We start from the raw sequence: 18,188 nt of genomic DNA, 5'->3' as shown, positions 1-18,188 counted from the left end.
TTGATATGAATCTGTCATACTTTATCATTTTTTATTATTGCCCTTAGGCCTTTGTTGCCTTTATAAGGATAGCATCCCCAGGGCCCTTCTCAGATGCCTCATTGTGGTATAGGGCTGACAAAGGCTTTTGCTAATTTAATGTGCAAGCTGAGACAGGCATTCTTAACTGGAAAAGCTTTGAATATAGGCTTAGTGATGAACTGTGCAGCTGTCTAAGGACCAGTCCTGCTAAATTCAGAGAGACCGATCACTAGAGAGTTAGCCACAAAGGATTAATTTTGTTTTTGGCCTTAGCAGCTCCCAGAATGATGCTTTTAAAGCTGAGAAGGGGTTGTATAAGGACACTCTAGTAATGAAGGAGTGTTAATAATTACATCATACACTTTTGACAAGAAGTAGCAAATATCTTGAATTAAGATACGTTTTCTTTTTTTCCCCTGAGGCAATTGGGGTTAAGTGACTTGCCCAGGGTCACACAGTTAGGAAGTGTCTGATGTCAGATTTGAACTCAGGTTCTTCTGACTTCAGGGTTGATGCTCTGTCCACTATGCTGCCCCAAGATACATTTTCAACATTGAATTAATGGAGGAATTTGAACACTTTGGTCATGAAGTTAGTAATGAATTAAAAGTTTTAGCCACTGACATATGTCTTGATATTTATTCATCTCCAAAATTTTTTAAATGAGTATTTTTTGTGAATGGTTCTTGGCGTAGAAAAACTTTAGAATTAGTTAGGCAGTTTGGTTAGAGTTTCAGGCCTGTCACTAACTGTATTATGTTGTGCAAATTATTTCCCTTCTTTGGGGTTTTAGTTGTCTTTAATAATAATAGCTAACATTTACACAGTATTTATTATTTGCCCAGGCACTGAGCTAACCAATCTACAATTATTTTCTCATTTGAACTTCACAATAACCCTGAGAAGTAAATGGCTATTATTATCATCCCCATTTTACAGATGGAGAAACTGAGGCAAATTGAGCTTACGTGACTTACCTGGGGTCATATAGCTAGTTGTATCTGAGGCAGTTTTGAACTCTGGTATTCCTGACTAGGCACAATACTCAACTCCTGTCACTAGCTACTTCTCTGTAAAATGTGATAGTTATATTGTTTAAATTGCCAGTAATATGCTTATATAATTTAGCACTCTCTTCAAATGACCAAATCTGAATTTTGTCTTACTCTTTTTTCTGCATTAATATTTTATTTTTACTGTATTTAGGTTGTTAGCCCGAATTTCTGAATGACTAGAGATCATTCCAGATGTTAGCAGGTATAAGTTACTGCTTGAAATGAATTGATCTGATGGTCAGGATTTAGATGCTTTTGGCCTCTTTTGCTAACCATCTGGTTGACTTGGAGGGAAAATGTCCCCTTCCCCCACAGAACAGCAGGTAAACTACAGTGACCATCTGCTGACCCCTGTCTTTAACCTCAGAGAAGGTCAAGGAAGCCTATGTTATTCAAAATAAATATTCAAATTATATACTTCTTTGGCAACATGTAAATTTTTATAAAACAGTTTTTGGGAAGAACAATTTATGCCATTTTAAAAGTTGACTATAGAACATTATTTCAAAAAGTTATTGTATCTTTGGAGGTTAAGAAGGATCTAAGTAAAAAGTTTAAAGATAAAATTTTCAAAAAAGGACCTGGAATTGTAAAGGCATAAAATGTCTTTAAAAAAAAAAAATTTTTTTTTAAAGAATAAGAAAGAAAGTAACGAATAAGTATTCCATTCATCTTGAAAATCTGATAACCCACTAATTATTACTGTGATGAAAGGATATTAAAACTAGCTGCAAAATGGGTAGATGCGGCTTAAGTTATCTACTTCCATAAAATGACGGGACACTTATAATATAGTTTGGACTGGAAGAGGCCTTTAGAATCTGTAGAATATTTGAATATAGATCATTAACAATGAAAAGAATATGAGTGATCATCAACCCTTCTCTGATATTTCCTTATTTATGAGAATTGAATTATCCAAGGCCATATAGTTAGTGGCAGAATGGTGACTTGAAACCCAGGCCTCTGAAGTTTAATAATATTTGTAAAATGCTTAGCACATAATAGGCACTTTAAATGCTTACTCCTTTTTTCCTTTTCCCCCTCAGTTAAATCCAAACACATTAGTGAGTTTCTTATAGCATTATGGAATAGATCCTGTATGAACTGTGATTCTAAGGACACTTTTCTAGTCTCTTTAAAATGTATGAGGCCTGGTTCCATAGAGAGGTGCATTAGAGCCCAATACTTTACAAAGAAAGGTTCTGCTTTAGGCTGCTGTGGTGGTTGTGATCAGAGTTTGGTTTGTAATTTCTAGTCTGTCATGCATTAGCTTTTCAAAGTTGTGCAAGTCATTTGCTATCACAGAGTTGGAGTAGCTGCCTCCTCCTAACATTTCTTCCAGCTCTTATTACTTGCTATGCCCTCTGTTAATCTCTACATCTTGGTTTCCTCCTCATCAGCGAATTGGCAAAGATTCTGGCTGTGGGGGAAGAGCTCACTATTGGGCAAAAACTTCTGTAGAAACTGGAAAGCGATCTGGAAGAAATTAGGTATTGATTAATCACTAAATGCATATGTGATTTAGATTTAGAAAGGTAGTGTCATAAACAAATTAGAGGAGCAAAGAAGAAAATACTTTCTGTGTCTATGGAAAAAGGAAGAAGCCAGAAACCATACAAGGGATAAAGAAATCACAGAAGACAAAATGGACAATTTTGATGACATAAAACTGAAAAGATTTTGCACAGACAAAAACAATGCATCTAAAATTAGAAGAGAAACAATTAACAGGGAAGAAAATCTTTGGAACAGGCTTCTCTGATAAAGTCTCATTTCCAAATATATAAAGAATTGTTTTGTTTTTTATAGTAATTTCCCCCAATTACATGTCAAAACATTTTTTTTACATTAAAAAAAATGTTTGAGTTCCAAATTTTATTTATTCCTCCTTCTCTTTCCCCTTCCAGACAATAAACAATCCAATATAAGTTATACATGTGCAATCATGTAAAACATTTCCATATTAATAATTTTGTATAAGGAGACTAATGGGAAGGAAGGTAGGAAGGCAAAGTAAAATAACAAACTTCAGTTTGTTTTCAAACAATATTAGTTTAAAAAACTGATTTTTAAGAATAAGAGCCATTGCTCGGTATGTAAATTGATGAAATACAAACAAGCAGTTTTCAAAGGAAGAAATCCATGCCATCAATAACCATATGAAAAAAGGCACCAAATCACTAGCAGTTAGAGAAATGTAAATTAAACCAATTTTAAGTTTCTATCTCACATTCATCAGATTGGCAGAGATGACAAAAAATGAAAAATGACAAATACTGGAGGGGCTACGGGAAAAGAGATAAACTAATACACTTGGTGGGTGAGAATAAATTTGGAACTTGTGCCCCAGTCACTGAACTGAGTATGTGTTTTACCAGAAATACCACTACCAAGCCAATAAATATCCAAAAAAGAATAAAGATAGGGCTAGCATGTGATTATAGCATACCTTTTTATAGTTGTAACTTTAAAACTATAGGGAAACTATAGTTAGTAACATTTGTTAATTAACAATTATTAAATATTTTATTATGTTCTACAAGCACTGTTCTAAGTACTGAGGATACATAGGCCAAAATCAGTCTAAGAAACAACTTAGTACAGCAAGTTATATACAGGATAAATTGGGGTAGTGTTGGAGAGAAGGTTGGGAATAAGCTTCTTGCTGGAGAGAGGAGATTTAGTTAAGACTTGCAGGAAAAACAGGGAAAGTGGGAATTAGATGATGAGAGAAGATCATTCCTGGCATGGAGAACAACTAGTGTAAACTTGGAATCAGGAGCGCAAGTGTCATGTTTGAGGAATCAAAAAGATGCTGTTGTCTCTGTATCACAGATGCGTAAAATAAATACAATGTGATGCTAGTGAGTTGTGTGATCCTGGACAAGTCATTCAACCAGTCTACCTCAGTTTCCTCATTCTTAAAATAAGGATGATAATAGTACCAGTCTCCCCAGGTAATTATGAGGATCAATTGAGATAATTATAGAGTACTTAGCTCAGTCCCTGGCATATAGTAAGTTATATATAAATGTTAGCCATTATTATTTACTATTATTAAATGATGAAAGGGACAGTTTTTGGGAAACCTTTTAGGGTTTTTTTTGGGGGGGGAGATTTTTATGAAGTGAGCAGAATGATTATATAATGATATACGATGACAACTGTATAAAGACGAATCACAAGACTTAAGAAACTGATTCATGCAAAGATTAACCTCAATTCTAAAGAGCTGATAATACTTGTAATCTCCTGACAGAGATCCAAAATTACACACATTTTTTTTAGACAAGTCCAGTTTGGGAATTTGTTTTGTTGACTGTATATTAAACTCTTCCCCTCTCTCCTTTTTTCTCAATGGGAAAAAGGAGAGAGTGAAGAAAGTAGTGAAAAAAGTTAAAAAAAAAAAAAAAAAAGGTCATTGGGGTAGTTCTAAAAAAATTTATGGTTCACAGCAAAGGCTTTAAAGAATTTTGTATGATCAGGATGAATTTATTAGATATTTAAAAAGAAAAGTAAGCCATACATAAGATATCTACAGTTTCATGGCTATGGCAGAAAAAAAAAAGGGAAAGAAAGAAAAAGATGAAAACCCTCTGCTCTACAGCATGACAGTCCATTGCCAAATCTGTCCTCAAAACCTTTCTAGCTTCGTAAAGGTAGGTTAGTACTTGTACCCTATTGGTTATAACCTTTGAAAACCAAAGTCTTATCTTCTCTGTCATGTGAAAGAATTACAAGGTGGCTTTACTAGGACCAAGGAAAAAGGTAGAGGAGGTTACCCTGAAACAAAGGAAGTAAAAGTCTACCTTCCCTTGGCTTGTGATCTTCCCATCACCCAGCTGGTGATTTCATAGTGTTTGTGTTATAGGCCCCAGGTAGTCCCTATGCTAAGAAGAGGGGATCTGCTTCCAAAGCTAGGATCAATACTCTACTCCCTAGTGATTCTTTCTTTTTGAAGGAAGCTCTTTTCTGATAAGTTTTTTTGTGCTTAGCTGTCCTGCTGGGATTTCCTATCTTAGATTTCTTCCCCATGTTGACAGCACTGACCCGTTTCTGGGTGTTGACACTCAAGCTGTTCTTTATACCAACCAGAATTGAAGATTGTAAACTGTCAGAAAGATATATTCAAAAGTAGGTAGCCACAATCTTTGCATTAATTTAGAGATCTTTGGTATCTTGAAGGTAGCAACTTCTGCCTGAAGTTTTTCTGTTTAGTATAGGTCTGTGTATAGTAGATACTTGATAAATATTTGTTGTATTGGGGGTCAGAAAGGGAGGGAATGGGCCAGATAGTGTAGTAATGAAGATTAGATTTGGAGTCAGGATTTGTGTTCAAATCATCTGTAGAATTTGGGCTGTAGGTTTGGGCTAGATCCAAGGATCTTAATTAAACTTTTTGGTGTCATGAATAACTTTTGGCAGTCTGGTAAAACGGCATTTTCTCAAGAATAATATTGCTTTTAAAAATACATAATTGAAAGAAATACTAAATTTCAATTAGGTTTTAGTGAAAATAAAGACCTGGTTTTTTTCCATCCGAGTTCATGAACTCCCTGAAATCTATCCACAAACTTCTGTCTAGATTCTTAGACTAGATCTGAGGTATCAATCACACTTCCTATCCAACATTCAGACTGAAGCCTGAACCAGATTAAAGTGTAATTGGGAAATATTTAACAAAATAAATTAAAAAAAAAATACAATAAAACACAGATGATGTTAATGTCTGGTTTTCCAAGTCAATATGGGCCCTGCAGGAATCTTTATGTACAATTTAAAGACCCCCATTTCTAGTTGAGTTTGATGTTACTGGACTACATCATTGATAAGGTCTTTTCCATCTGGTGTTTTAATATCCATATTACTAACCTGATAGGCATCTATGAAGAAAAGACTTTATCGGTTTTAAGTCTTAGGAAATTTGAAAAATTGTTATTGTTAAATCTTTCAAATCTAATTTTTAGTTGGTTGTATAATTTTATTACATTAATATAGTATCTTCTGAGCATGTGCTGCAGATATTTTTTCCTTCTTCCTACCCCGTGACCTTGCAAAAAGAAAAAAATGAGGGCAAGTTGGTTATTTTGAGGAAAACACTAAGATGGAGCCAACCTCTTTAGATAAATGCACAATGATACACGTTTCTTGATTTTGAAAGCTATACAACTGGAATCTAGCAGAGAGGACAAAATAGTCTTATTAAAAATGTGTGCAGTATTGTGGTGGTAAAAGAGTTCTCAGTTTGGAGATGGAAGACTTAGTTTTCAGTCCAAGATCCTGCTACTTTTTAGCTATAGTATTTAGCTTCCTTATCTATAAAAGTTCCAAAGTTAGTTCCAAATTCTATGATCCTCCAATCACCTGGTTTTCAAATGCAGCTTTCCTTGTTTTTTTCCACTATATATTTTAAGTCTCCATCTTGTGGAATTGCCTGAGCAGGACAGCCTTGGGTCTTTCTTTAGTGTTAGATTCTTCTTAATCCACTAGGGGGCAACAAGTCCTAACCAGAGAGTGAAAGGCTGGTGAATCTGAGTGAGTTATTTGCCATGATGTAATTAAAGCTGGAAAGGATTTTTAAAGTTCCTCTGGTTCTACTAATTCTTAATTTTGTTGAATCCAAGTGATATTAAATGACTTGTTCAAGAGCATATGGATGGGTAGAAAAATAGAAAATATGGTGCAATTACGATATTTTTTTGTTTACCCAGTGCTTTAATGTTGTTGGTTAATAATTAAACAGAAAATCCACTGATCCTATGAGATGTAGTGCAGATTTGTAGTGCAATTCATTCATTTTACAAGTTAATCTCACCTATACAGTTTTAGTCTATGCATGACTCTTGGGCAAGTCACTTTTCTTTGTGTTAGCAGTCATATTTAAACTTGACATTTGAGGTCTACAAAAATCTCACACACAAAAAAGAAAGAAACAAAACAAAACACAGAGTCAGTGGTGAAAATAGGATTTAGGGATATAACATCAAGAACTTCCTTACTATCATGTTTAAAAAAAAAAAAGGGAACTTAATGAAGAAAGGCAGTCCAGTGTTTTATGTGTTAAATGGTTTAAATATATTAATACTATAATAATCATTGTTTGGACCCGAAACTGCTTCTTAGGCTACTTCTCATCCTAGGGTTTATGGCTATAACTCCTTTTGCTAGAGAGTGAAATTGTTTGGACCAGGCCTTCTAGCATAGCTCCTACTTTACTAGAAAATATACAATAAATGACACTTTACTTTGAGAGGGATCTGGTTTGCTTATGGAACTAGGCATTGGAAGAGCTGCATCTTTTAAATTATCATAAAGCAATGCAGATTTCTTTGGTCTTGCTATTTGTCTTATGGAAGAAAGTTTCATATTTGCTTTATCTTCTCAATATTCCCTAATATGTCAGTTGCCTTAGAACAAATTCATGTTTTCTAACTATAGATTATAAGTGAACTGACTGTACTTCTGTTTGTCTTCTATAAAAAGACTGGGTCTCTTTCAGCTCTGATGCTCTGTGTATTTTTCTGCCACCTTCAAAGGTCCCTTCCGTTCTTAACAGTCTGCAAAATTCAACATAATTCACCAAATTTTTATTCAGTAACTAACTTGCACAAGTCTTTGGGGTCTACAGACAAGGATAGGTTAAAAAAAAGACAGACGCCTTACTGTCAGAAATAACTATGCCACTGTTGCTACAGATAATGTTAGCAAAGGGAAGAATATGAGCAAAATTCTATAACAGATTTAAGAAAGGCGACATTGCTTTTAGCATAGGGTCTTTAAGAGTTGGGAGAAAACTTCAAGGAAGAGGAAGCCCCTGATCTGGGCTCTGAAGAAAAGAAAGCAAGTCAAGGTGTTGTGGGGGTATCTGTGCTCCCCACATCGGACAGTCAGCAAAGATAGAAGGGAAAGGGAAATATGACACATGCTAGAATGAATGAGTGTTGGGATCAGGGTGTTCAAAGGTAAAGCGGTGCCACTTCGTGGAGGATTTAGTATACTAGGATTAAGATTTTATATTGCATTGTATGTTTATAAACAATGGGGAGCCTGATGGGAACTTGCCATGTAAAAATAAAAATCAGTAGCACACTTCTAAGTCATTTTACAAAATATTCTCTTCCCAGCAATGCTTTAAATAGTGTAAATGGTGTCCCAGTTTTCAAGATAAACTGAGGATCAGAGAGGTGACTATACAAGCAACACATAGAAAAGCTGGGGGCTGAAACCCAGATATTCCAGTCAGTCTAGTGCTCTTCCAGCTATTGTGCCTCTTGTTAGAGACTGAGGTCTTTGGCAGTTATAACTCAGTAGTTAAGTTGTGGTTCTTTCCCTCCCTGAGCTTCATGTCAAGCAGATAGAGAAATAGAATAAATAGGAGAGAACTGTGATTTCATTGCTGTGGATGCTCTCATCTGGGCCATGGTAAATAGTATGCATGAGTTGGCAGCTGAAAAAATTAATCTGGCAGTCAATTTTGTTGTAATGAGTCTCTTGACTGATCTGGGATGGTCCTCACATCATAGACAATGTCTGACATTAAGTTTGTCCTTCAAGTCTGTTAGGGCCTACCAGAGGTGCTTCTCTGTTGTGTGATAAAAGAATAGTGGCAGCTCACATTTCTGTAGTGAGATCTGGTTTACAGTACAACAGCCCTGGGAGGTAGTGAGTCTGAGGAATAGATTTTTACAGGAGAGGAAACTGAAAGTTTGGTAAGAGAGGGTAGTAATAATCCATTGAATTAATTTAGTTTAAGAGTAAGATTTAACTAATTTAAGATAGAGAAAATTGCAAGAAGTCTTTAAAGACCTAAAAACGAAATCAAGAGCTAACCTTACTTTTTTTCCTTTCCTAATTCCCTCTAACTGATTTCTTGGCTTGCTCTGAGAAAAGCCAGATGCTGTGGTAAACAGACACAGACAAACAAAGAGGTTTCTAATCTAGCTTCCAAAAGTTGAAGAGAAAAGTAGAGGAGACAGTCTAAGATCTTGACTGGGGATGAGAGGGAGAGAAGCATGGAGGGAAAGAGAAAGAAGACCAGAGGATCAAGGGAGAAGAAGATAGTTCCTAAATAACATAAAACGCAGATTACTGCCTATAGAGATTAGATTTTCTGAAAATTCTCAAAAGAAAATAGAACATTGACCCACTGACTATTCTGAATGGTTTTATGCAATAAGTAGCTTAGAGGTACAAGACTATGTTTGATCATCTTGAGAATATCTTCTAGTCTGTTGAATTCTCTTTTAGTATGTGATCTGCAAATGTCTTACCAAAAAATACAAGAGAGGATTATGTTTAGAAGAGTCAAAGAAGCTTTCTGCCCTCATCTTTCCTGGGTTGCCCCTTGCTACATTGTCAGTAATAGAATCCTAAGATGTTTCTTTCTATGGAGGGCCCTTAGAACATAGTGTGTTGTATGAGAAAAGGGGGCTTCAGAGATCTTCTAGTTTGTAAAAGAGAAAATTTAGGATCAGGGAGAAGAGATTTTTGTACAGACTTACAGAAGGCAAAGTCATCAAGCCAATATAGCAGCAGCAACAGTAGCTATTATTTATTACTACTGCTAGCTAATGCTTATGTTTTGAAAGGAAAGCAGTTGCCAGGGTTCAGGAAAGACTTCATTCAGATAGAAGATAATTCTTGTACTGTTATCATGAGGGAAGAGAGGAATTCTGTGAAGCAGAGGAAGGAAGTGTAGTTCATATGGTTAGCTAGTTTTAAGATTGAGACAGAAGATGGTATTGTACCACTTTGGGAGAGAAGACTAGTTTTGGCTAGATTACAGTTTAGACAGAATTAGGAATAATATGCAATGTGGCTAGAAAGACAGGTTGGGGTACTTTGTAAAGGACTTTAAAAGCTAAATAGAACAGATTAAATTTGGTTCCATAGGCAATTGAGTTAACTTGAATTTATTGAATAGGGAAATAATAGAATCAAAACTTAATTTAGAAAATCAAACGGAATTGAGGCAGGTAGACCAGAAGATTGTTGCAAAATTGTACATGAATTCATATTCTCTCCCTCCCTTGTCCCAGGTTATTAATGCCTTTTGTTTTTCAAAAGGTTTTTGCAAGGCAAATGGGGTTAAGTGACTTGCCCAGGGTCATATAGCTAGTAAGTGTTAAGTGTTTGAGGTTATATTTGAATTCAGGTTCTCCTGACTCCTGGACCAGTAATCTAGCCACTGCACCATCCAGCTGTTCCTACTAATGTATTTTGTATGTCTCAAATTAGAAGTCCCATGGAGCATTTCATATTCACCATGTTCAAAAAATTATCTTTTTTTTATTATTATTATAATAACTTTTTATTGACAGAACTCATGCCAGGGTAATTTTTTACAACATTATCCCTTGCACTCACTTCTGTTCCGATTTTTCCCCTCTCTCCCTCCATCCCCTCCCCTAGATGGCAAGCAGTCCTATATGTGTTAAAGATGTCATAGTATATCCTATAAACAATATATGTGTGCAGAACCAGACAGTTCTCTTGTTGCACAGGGAGAATTGGATTCAGAAGGTAGAAATAACCCAGGAAGAAAAACAAAAATGCAAACAGTTTACATTCATTTCTCAGTGTTCTTTCTTTGGGTGTAGCTGCTTCTGTCCATCATTGATCAATTGAAACTGAGTTATGTCTCTTTGACAAAGAGATCCACTTCCATCAGAATACATCTTCATACAGTATCATTGTTGAAGTATATAATGATCTCCTGGTTCTGCTCATTTCACTTAGTATCAGTTCATGCAAGTCTCTCCAAACCTCTCTATATTCATCCTGTTGGTCATTTCTTACAGAACAATAATATTCCATAACATTCATATACCACAATTTACCCAATCATTCTCCAATTGATGGGCATCCATTCATTTTCCAGTTTCTGGCCACTACAAACAGGGCTGCCACAAACATTTTGGCACATACAGGGCCCTTTCCCTTCTTTAGTATCTCTTTGGGGTATAAGCCCAGTAGTAGCACTGCTGGATCAAAGAGTATACACAGTTTTATAACTTTTGGGGCATAATTCCAGATTGCTCTCCAGAATGATTGGATTCATTCACAACTCTGCCAACAATGTATCAGTGTCCCAGTTTTCCCGCATCCCCTCCAACATTCATCATTATTTTTTCCTGTCATCCTAGCCAATCTGACAGGTGTGTAGTGAGTGGTATCTCAAGAGTTGTCTTAATTTGCATTTCTCTGATCAATAGTGATTTGGAACACTCTTTCATATGGGTGGTAATAGTTTCAATTTCATCATCTGAAAATTGTCTGTTCATATCCTTTGACCATTTATCAATTGGAGAATGGCTTGATTTCTTATAAATTAGAGTCAATTCTCTATATATTTTGGAAATGGGGCCTTTATCAGAACCTTTAACTGTGAAGATATTTTCCCAGTTTGTTGCTTCCCTTCTAATCTTGTTTGCATTGGTTTTGTTTGTACAAAGGCTTTTTAATTTGATGTAATCAAAATTTTCTATTTTGTGATCAGTAATGGTCTCTAGTTCATCTTTGATCACAAATTTCTTCTTCCTCTACAAGTGTGAGAGATAAACTATCCTATGTTCCTCTACTTTATTTATAATCTCATTCTTTATGCCTAAATCATGTGCCCATTTTGATTTTATCTTGATATATGGTGTTAAGTGTGGGTCCATGCCTAATTTCTGCCATACTAATTTCCAGTTATCCCAGCAGTTTTTGTCAAATAATGAATTCTTATCCCTAAAGTTAGGATCTTTCGGTTTGTCAAACACTAAATTGCTATAGTTGACTATTTTGCCTTGTAAACCTAACCTATTCCACTGATCAACTAATCTATTTTTTAGCCATTCCCAAATGGTTTTGGTGACTGCTGCTTTATAATATAGTTTTAGATCAGGTACTGCTAGGCCACTTTCATTTGATTTTTTTTTTTTTTTCATTAATTCCCTTGAGATTCTCGGCCTTTTATTATTCCATATGAATTTTGTTGTTATTTTTTCTAGATCATTAAAATATTTTCTTGGAAGTCTAATTGGTATAGCACTAAATAAATAGATTAGTTTAGGGAATATTGTCATCTTTATTATATTTGCTCGGCCTATCCACGAGCACTTAATATTTTTCCAATTATTTAAGTCTGACTTTATTTGTGTGGAAAGTTTTTTGTAATTTTGTTCATATAATTCCTGACTTTCCTTTGATAAATAAATTCCCAAATATTTCATACTATTGACAGTTATTTTGAATGGAATTTCTCTTTGTATCTCTTGCTGTTGGATTTTGTTGGTGATGTTGTCACTCATTATCTTTGCCTACAAATCCTTCCTCTTCCAAACGGAGCCATTATCCTCAGTCATCCATTTTGTATCATCCTTGACTCCTCACACTCACTTCACATATTAAGGTTTGGCAATGTGAAGGATCTGGATATTTCTACCTTCAAAACATTTCTCATTTATGTTCTTTGCTCTTTATCTATACAACAACCACCATACTTGTTCAGATCCTCATCTCCTTCTTACTGGTTTTTCTGCCTTACCTCTTGAGACCTTTGGTCATCTGGATTGTCTGTTCTGAATGTACTCCAGCTTACTTGGCACTTAAACTGGGTAATCATTTCTTGTCATTTTTGTAAAAAGTAGCTCCCAAGCAAAGGCTGTGATCTATATTTCTTATGGATGTGTCCTCCACTGTCCTCCACTTATGAGCAGAGTCAAGACAGTGTAGAGTAGGATCCACTCTCACTGATATAGCAGGGAAGCCCATAAAATTTATGAAGTCCTTGGCAGGAGATAACCTAGAATATGAGAACCATCTGAAGGAACCTTTCCTGATCCCTCCCATCTGCTAGTCTTATTCCTTTCAAACTGCCTTGTAAAATATTTCTCTTTTTCTGTGAAAGTACCTCTGATCCGTTCTGGCCCTAAGAAATAGTGATTTTTCCTTAATAAAATATTTCATGACTGTTCATAAGATTTTCAGATGTACAGATATTAAAATTTTCAGTTGGCTTTGATCTTGCTTCCAAAGCGGTAGCATGTTAGAGTGGAAATAGCATTGTGTTGGGGGCCATTTTGGTTTAAACTCTAACTGTGCCACTTGGTACCTCAGTGACCTGGAAGTAAATGACTTACCCCAATCAATCTATAAGGGAAAGGTTAGACTAGGGTGGAGATCATAGCTTTACAGGTAGAAGAGTCAGCAGTTGCCAGAGTACTTGCCACAAAACAAATACTTCTTTAATAAATGTTTGTTGACTAACTCAGAAGTGACCTAGTTCAGTCCTCTCATTTCATAGAGAAGGAAGCTGTTACCAGAGAGTAAAAAGACTTGTCAGTCAGGTCACAAATGATAAAGCCAAAATTTGAACCCAGTCCTTCTGAATGCAGATCTTATGTTCTATCCATTGTACCAGACAGCCTTCCCTAGATGATATCTAAGCTATCTTGTTATCTCTAGATATTGTGTTATTATTCCTATTATCTCAATCCTTAATGGTCATTTGACATCCTTTGGCTTCCATTTCAGCAGTGGAGTCTTACTGGTTTCATCTTGTCTGATCTCATTTATGTTTCTTTCTTTTCTTCCAAACTTCCAAAATAAGTGCCAACAGATAATGGCAAAGTTAGTGAGAGTCATTTTTGAGTACCTTACTGAATATGATTCTTGCATTGAGAATCTGTGTCTAATCCAAAGCTTAAGTATATAATAAATTATTCATGACCAGAGCCCTTGTTTTTCCATTATCATGAAAGATTTAGTGGACTCATAGCAATCTTATATAATTCTAAAAGCCATCATGACATTTTAATTTTAGCCAAGAAGAAAATTGTGACTATTTTCTTGGCCTTTGTAACTCAAATTTCTTATCTAGGAAATCAAATCCACAGAAACTGTAAAGAGTGTGCCTTCTTAAGTTTGGATGGAAATACAGGTTAACCCTAAAGAGCAACTTTTTAACTGGTTCCACCAAAACATTAGATAAAAAAGTATTCCAGCAGCAGTTCCCCAGGAGCAATATCTATGTGGGCCTGGTACGTAGTGAAATGTAGAACAGTTAATGATGGTAGGTTCAGTCAATGGCTTAGATTTTTATTCACCATTCAATGAATTTTTGGGACCATTGGCTGAAGGATTTAAGATAGTATGTTGAGGTTTTTTTTGTTTATTTGTTTGCCATTAATATGTTTTGTTATACTTCAGAAGATTCATCATTTTTGTCACTGTGAGAATTCCCTCTAGACTTGAGTTTCTTTGACCAGTCATGAATCACCTGGAGTTAACCTCACTGATGAGGCTTTCTGCACTTAGCTAGGCTGATCTCTATATAATAGACACTAGTCTATCATCACTGGTTTCCTCATTAAAGCCTTTTATGTTAGGTATTGGTCTTGCCAGATCATGTTCCTTGCTGGCAGAACCTTCAAGAACACAAATTGTCCTCTGTGTTAAGATGACAAAACCAACAACTTCACTGTATAGGATTGAGGAGGGTTGGGGGTGGGGTGGGAAGGGCAGCAGTGCAGGGGACCTTTGGTTAGTGATGATATAATGAAATTACATTGTTCTGAGTAATTGTCCCATTGACCATTAGCTATACTTGGGAAACTCTAAGAGATTTGAGAAACAAGCACTTGGAATTGAGTAAATTTCTCCAAAAACAGATAAAACCAACTCAAAATTCTACTTCTTGTTCAAGGCTTGGGACAAATATCCCCTTCAAAAAGTCAACTCTGTATTTTTGTTCTATCTGACCATACAACTTTGAACATGGAATTTTACAAATTAGTGTTTATCTCAACTTGCTCCTCACTGTAGCAAGGCAATACCACCTCATTGATTGGCTTATCATTCCTCCCATGAGGAATGCTCCCATGCACCATAGCAACTTTTCTAAACCTTTTTAACCCTCTTCAGACTTTCCATGTCTCCCTTCTCTCCATTCTGTCAAAGGAGAGCTATACCTCATATTTCTGTGAAGTGAGACAATTTGATTAGAACTCCCTCTTCTCCACTCATCTCAAAGCACTCAAATGTCTTCCCCTATGATCTTTGTTCTACTTGTGCAAACAATTTAATTCTATGCCATCTTCTCTTAGCAGGTTCTTTTCTCTTGATAATCTTTAATCTCTTCCTGTCTACTTGCTGCTTCTTACTGCTTACAGACATGCTCACACGCCATCCTTTAAAAAAAAAATCCCTGACTTGACCTCTCCATCTTACTGTCCTTTACATCTCTGTTTTCCTTTGTGCCTCTGGCTCCAGTCTCACCATTCAACTAAAACAGTTTTCTCCAAAATTACCAAGGATCTCTTAAATGGCAAATCCAAGGACCTTTTCTCAGTTCTTATGCTTCTTGACCTCTCTGCAGCTTTGGCACTGTCAGTCACACTTTAGTTGATATTGAAGTTTCACTCCTTTATCCTGATTGTCCTGTCTGACCACTCCTTCTCATAAGGTACTTCTTTGCTGGATCTTCATTTATATCACTTCCATTAACTATGAATGTGTCTACAGAGCCCTTTTTATTTTTCCCTCTCTATTACACTCCTTAATAACCTCAACAGTTTCCATGGATTCAGTTATCTCTGTCCAGATGATTTTCAGATCTTTTTATCCCTCCTCTAATTTCATATGATCTTTAGTCTGACATCTCCAAAATGCCTTTTGGCCATACAGCTGGGTGTGGTATACCTGTCTTTAACTTAACATGTCCAAAATTGAGCTCATTGTTTTTCCCAAAACTCTCCCTTATTTCTAACTTTTTTATTGTCATGGAGAATATCTACTATCCCTGTAGTCACTCAGGCTCTCAACCTAGATGTCATTAACCCTTTATTCTCTTACTTTCCATCCAATCTTTTCCATGTCTTATCGATTCTACCTTTGCAACATCTCTCATATATTCCACTTGTCTTTTCTGAAACCACTACTACCCTAGTGCAGGTCCTCATCACGTTATACTTGAACTATATAGTCTGCTGGTTAGTGTCTTTGCCCTAAATTTCTTTTCATATAGACTACAGTCTATACTTCACTTAGCTATCACTGTAATCCTCCTAAGCACTGATCTGACTATGGCAGGACCAAATTTTTAAAATGTTGTATTTGGCTTTTAAAGTCCTTTGTAAATTATCTCCTTTCTGCCTTCCCAGTTGTCATTATATTCTCTTCCTTTCCAAGTATTCTATAATCTAGTGACATCAGCCTCCTTGCTGGTCTTTTTGGAGTTTTTGTGGTGCAGTAGTTGAGGTTAATTAAGTGATTTGCTCAAGATCACACAGCTAGTTAAAGTGTCTGAGGCTGGATTTGAACCAAGGTCTTTCTGACTCCAAGCCGGAGCTTTATCCACTGCACCATCTAACTGTTCTTCCTTGCTAGTCTTTGTAAAAGATGTATTCATCTTAAGATTTCATGCCTTTTCACTTGCTGTTCCCCATGTCTGAAATGTGCTTTCTTGTCTGTTTTCCCAAGTTTCTTCAAATCCCAGCTTAAACCTACCTTCTGTAAGAAGCCTTTTCAGGCTTCCTTAGTGCTAGTTCTTTCTCTCTAAGATTACCTTCTATTTATCGTGCGTATTTTATTTTTACAGTTGTTTTGTTTGCATGTTGTCTCTGCGTTAGAATGAGAGTTCCTTGACATCAGAGTTTTTTTTGCCTTTCTTGATATCTTTATTGCTTAGCATCATGATACTGAGGGATCATGCCTTAGTACCAAATAGTAGTTGACTCTTTATCCACTTGGCATAATCATTTATATATGTGTATTTGCAGTAAGTAATAATGGAAGAGACATACCAAGGACTCTGAAAGATGGAGTAGGTTAGTACCCAGGTCTGACTTGTATTTTAGGAACATTATTTTGGAGGCCAGGAGAATTATTTAGAGAGGAATTGTGGTGCCCCTGTAAGACTGAAGGCAAATATATCATCTATCTATATCTACACACACACACGTATGTATGTATGTATGTGTCTTCCCTAATGCCAAGAACAGTACCCTGTACGGAGCAAGTGCTTAATAAAATGATTTGTGAGGTTAAAGCTGAAATTAAAGACATTAGCAAAAAAACTTTAGAACAGATTCAAAATATAAGGCAGATACCAATGCTTCCTCCTTTATTTATTTGATCCGCAGTTTGCATTCATTGATCAGTGAGTTGATTAAGATCAGAAACCCACCGACAGCAATGAATGTTTATTGCAGACATTATAATTTTCAGAGTTAGGACTTAGGGATCATCTCTCCCTGAGTATTCTTGGCTTTTCTTGCCCAACAGAAATCCCATCTGAGAACTGATTCTGATCAGTGGTAGTCTTCTTTTTTCTCTAACATCGGGATGAGAATAGGAATTTACTTTTTGAGAATAGGAATTTATTAGGTTAGGATTCAGTGACATCATTTTTTAGATGATGAACCTGAAGCCTTGAGAAGAGAAGGGAATGCAAGTTTGAAATAAGTAAAGTTTTTGTCTTGGGTATTTTGGGACTGTGTCTTAGAAGCTGGTGTTAGTGCTAAGATTATAGAGTATTAAAGCTTTGAGGACCTTAGTGATAATTTGTTCCAACTTCATTATTTTAGAATAGGAGGAACTGAGGTCCAGTCAGGGGCATGCATGGCTTATTCGAGATACTCTGGTGACTTACTAGTAAAGTTATTCATTTTCATTCTACTGTTTTTGTCATAGTGACCATTTTCCCCATCCTATTTCTGTCTTCTTGAAAATGATTGTGACTTTGTAGGTCGCTGGACTTGGAAATAATAATGTATGGTTTAAAATAAAATGATGCCTAAATAAGTAGAATATTTAAATAACTTTTTCAAGGTTCCACAGTTAGTTAGTAGAAGGCCTGGATTTCAAGGGCTGAATTACTTTGTCTCTGGTGCTTTCTTCACTATTATAATAATAAATAGCACTTACATAGCATTTAATGTTTGCAGTGTACTTTAGAAATAGTATCTCATTTTATGTTCATAACAACTATGGGAAGTAGGTTTATTATCCTCATTTTACAGTTAAGGAAACTGAGGCAGATAATAGTAAAAGGGACTAGTCCAAAGTCACACAGCTAGTAAAGAACTATTTGAACTTGAGTTTTCTTGACTCTAGGTTCCGATT

The 18,188-nt window shown here is 35.8% G+C and overlaps 1 protein-coding gene across 2 annotated transcripts in view; it reads left to right on the top strand.

The window, feature by feature from the left end:
* The window catches only part of NR6A1 (nuclear receptor subfamily 6 group A member 1), a 247,539-nt gene that overhangs the window by 58,954 nt on the left and 170,397 nt on the right, over positions 1-18,188 (top strand). The window lies entirely within an intron of this gene.

This window comes from Sarcophilus harrisii, chromosome 2, assembly GCF_902635505.1.
Source record: "Sarcophilus harrisii chromosome 2, mSarHar1.11, whole genome shotgun sequence".
Lineage (NCBI taxonomy): Eukaryota > Metazoa > Chordata > Mammalia > Dasyuromorphia > Dasyuridae > Sarcophilus > Sarcophilus harrisii.
This window is presented reverse-complemented; position numbering and strand designations above follow the sequence as displayed.